Genomic DNA, 1,115 nt, shown 5'->3' on the forward strand with positions numbered 1-1,115 from the left:
ACCTATAACCTATATGTGTTGCATTCCATTTAAAGCATGATGCGCATGATGTATTATTTTATTGTTTGCGAATGTTAAACAAGGAAAAAATGATACATCACGCGTGAAACGGTACGTATAAATATATATCATTGAAAAAATTCACATATATATATGTATGTACCACATAGTATATATTTACGCACACACGTACACACACACATACTATACATTTTCTATATGTGACATGTAATATATATAAACATATAATGTATTGATTTGTGCATAAATTCATGTATTAAGGAATTTCTGTCATTATCAGTTAAATTTCTGTTTATTGTTAGTGTGCATGAATACTACCTCTTACACATACCATACACACGTGCACATACAGAAACAAATGTTGCTCCAAAATAGATTTTATAAAAAACATTTATAAATATGTTGTTTATAAGATATTTTATACATAAAACAACATAAAAAATTAAATATTTAATCTTTCAGAAATGTGAATATTACAGCCAACAACATGACTAAATAAACCAAATATTTTGTGTATCAATTGGAGCTGGTTGTAGGATTTTCATCACATTGTAATTTTACAGTTATTGTAACTGATCTTATCTTCTTTCTGTAAAATACAATGAGATGTCCACAAACTAAGCTTTATCATTCTATAATAAGTCAGTTCTGTAGTATTACAAAATATTTCAAACATGGTATAGTATTATTATATGTCATATATATAATATATATATATTATTATATATTTAATGATTATTATCTTTTGAAATAACTACTAAAATATTTATTAAATAATTACATACTTCTACATATATATGTCATGTGCTATAATCATTTTTATATCATATATTCTAGTACATGTTAGTCTATATATTTCTTAAATGTATTGAATTTATTAATTAAATACATTTAAGAAAAATGAATTGAATCAGCATATGGTATGCTATCTAAGATTACATCACATTGTATTAAGTTTATTGTGTGAAAATATATGTTTATTAAAAAGTATTAATATACTTATCTAATTATTTTTATATATCTACATTACAGAAAGTATTAACATACTTGATACTATTAAAAAATCATTAGCTGCTGATATACCTAAAGTTATA

The 1,115-nt window shown here is 23.1% G+C and overlaps 1 long non-coding RNA gene across 1 annotated transcript; it reads left to right on the forward strand.

The window, feature by feature from the left end:
• Positions 1–7: 7 nt before the first annotated feature.
• On the forward strand, positions 8–638 carry LOC105461782. Its single transcript, XR_975977.1, has 2 exons — positions 8–111; positions 484–638. It is a non-coding gene; the product is annotated as an uncharacterized LOC105461782 (long non-coding RNA).
• Positions 639–1,115: the final 477 nt, after the last annotated feature.

Source organism: Wasmannia auropunctata, unplaced genomic scaffold (assembly GCF_000956235.1).
Source record: "Wasmannia auropunctata unplaced genomic scaffold, wasmannia.A_1.0 LD278007.1, whole genome shotgun sequence".
Taxonomy (NCBI): domain Eukaryota; kingdom Metazoa; phylum Arthropoda; class Insecta; order Hymenoptera; family Formicidae; genus Wasmannia; species Wasmannia auropunctata.